Raw genomic sequence first — 2274 nt, 5'->3', positions numbered from 1 at the left:
GAAATGATTATACAGCCATCTCTTCAGTCTACGTTTTTTGAACTTCTGACACTATAAAGAAGTTCTGTCTAGCCCCACTCATATAAATTAAGAAATAACTCTGGGAAAACTCAAAAACATGGGATACATTCTATGCAGTCTCTAGGCAGAAAATAGATACAGTATTTATGAAACCTTTTGTGTATGTATTTCTAAAACGTAGCCACCATGGAGACACAGGAAAATCATGCAGAATACCATAAATGATTATTCTGATACCAATTTACAGACAATCTTACAGGATACTGTCTTTACTTGAGCAACATGTATTGCTTCCCTGTGTTTCCTTTCCCATTATTGTTACCCAGTACCTATTACAGAGGTCAATGTCTTGACCCTGTTTGTGCCGATAAATAAATTACAGGTGATTCCTCTCTGATGATCTGCATTGTAAAGGGCAACAAAGTTATGCAAAACTCCAGATACATACAGAGACAACAAACACTTTAAGAATCAAAACTGACTTTGAGGCTAGAAGTCACTCCACATTATCTGTCTGGTTACATACTACCCATTTAGCTCTACCAAAGGTTCCTTTCCTTTCACAGTAGTAAAGGAAAAGCAGAATAGAATCCATCATCTTCTGAATGAACTTACAGCTTAGTCATACAAACTGGAACCTTTATTCTGAATGCGGAGTATTCTGTATCATTGGTGTAGAATAGAATATTTTATCCTATACCATATTCACTGCCAGTAGTCTGGCAAAACTGCCAGTTCAGTTCCCTCACCACCTCTCAGCTGAGCTCAGGGAACCCTCTCACTTCCACTTGCAGGTGTAACTGTGGTGGTTTTACCGTGCTAGGCAGTTGAACACCACAACCGCGCTCTCACTCCCCCTCCTCAGATGAGGAGGGGAAGAAGTAAAGGAAAGAACAACTCACTGGTTGAGATAAGGATGATTTAATTAAAGAGAAAATATATATATATTGTTAAGGAAATATTATTATTAATTAAACAATTCAACTAAAGGGAACATAAAGGGAAAGGGGAAGAGGGAGGGGGAAAGGGAATAACTAAACAAAACAAGTAAAGGCTATGTGGCAGTGCAGAGGAAAGAAATTACATCCCACAAATGAGCAATGCTTGACCACGTCCTTGAAGCAGGGCCTCAACGCACGTAGCCGGTATTCGGGAGGAGGACAGACATTTTCACAACGAGAGCCCACCCCTCCCCTCTTCTTCTTTCTTCCACCTTTTATTGCTGAGTGTGACATCATATGGTATGGAATATCCCTTTGGCTGGTTTAGGTCAGCTGCCCTGCTGATGTTTCTTTCTCACTTTTTGCCCACCCCCTAGGAGGGTCAGAGAGAGTCCTGATGCTGTGCCAGCACTGCTCAGCAGCAGACACAACACCGGTGTGATACCACTGCTCTTCTAGCTCCAAGTGCAGAGCGCAGCACTGTATGGGCTGCTGCAGGGAAAGTTAACATCCCAGCCAGACCCAGTACAGTAACTCAGAAAGATATGCCAAAGAGGCTATTCCAAATGTTCACTAGCCAGGGCAGGAAAGAGAAAAATCCTAACTGCAAACCATCTCCCACCCCTTCCCTCTGGGGCTACTTCCAAAACCTACATGCGAATCTTAAGCCAGTTCAGAGGGCAGAGTAACAAAACCCCTTATCTGCCCTTCCTGCCTGGGAAGCTGGAAGGGAAGGGAACACCCTTCTCATGATAAACTCAGCCCCATCTTCCCCTCTGGGCTCCCAGCTGACCCAGATCTGCAAGACCATCAGCAGGAATGGTAACTCCTTACTCTGCACAACACCTGTAACTCAGCTGTGTTACTACACAAAGCACACATAAGGCTATTGATTGTAAAGCCACTGGCTCAAATTCTGAGCAGGGAAACAAATGTGTAATACCTAGGATTTTTTGCATAATTGCTCAGCTATGTAGACACGATATCCTTACAACCAAGCCACTGTGGACAGAGGAGAAATAGTAGAGACAGTACTGTTCTTTCCTGAAAACACAACTAGAGATGTTTCCTGGGGGGGTGCAAGCATTCTTGCACCACTGGAACTTAATAACTTAATACAGTTCTTTCTTATTTTTGAAAGGAATTCACATAGTCCAGCTATAGCTTTGAACAGAAACCTCACCCATATAAAATTAGGAAAAATGTGTGAAACAATCTAAGAACTTTTAACGTAGTAAAAGCTAGATCAAAGAGAGATTTTTCCAGGACAGAAAGAGCCTGTGAGGAAACAGTGGTCACCCATGAAGCAACT

The 2274-nt window shown here is 42.5% G+C and overlaps 1 long non-coding RNA gene across 1 annotated transcript; it reads left to right on the top strand.

Annotated features, from left to right (window-relative positions):
* The first annotated feature begins 212 nt into the window (after window positions 1-212).
* LOC118171906 lies at window positions 213-1552 on the top strand. The gene is made up of 2 exons (XR_004753463.1): window positions 213-826; window positions 1502-1552. It is a non-coding gene; the product is annotated as an uncharacterized LOC118171906 (long non-coding RNA).
* The last annotated feature ends 722 nt before the right edge of the window (window positions 1553-2274 follow it).

The sequence above is a fragment of the Oxyura jamaicensis genome, chromosome 10, assembly GCF_011077185.1.
Source record: "Oxyura jamaicensis isolate SHBP4307 breed ruddy duck chromosome 10, BPBGC_Ojam_1.0, whole genome shotgun sequence".
NCBI lineage: Eukaryota > Metazoa > Chordata > Aves > Anseriformes > Anatidae > Oxyura > Oxyura jamaicensis.
Note: the sequence above shows the minus strand (reverse complement) of the source record. Positions and strands in the feature narration are given on the sequence as shown.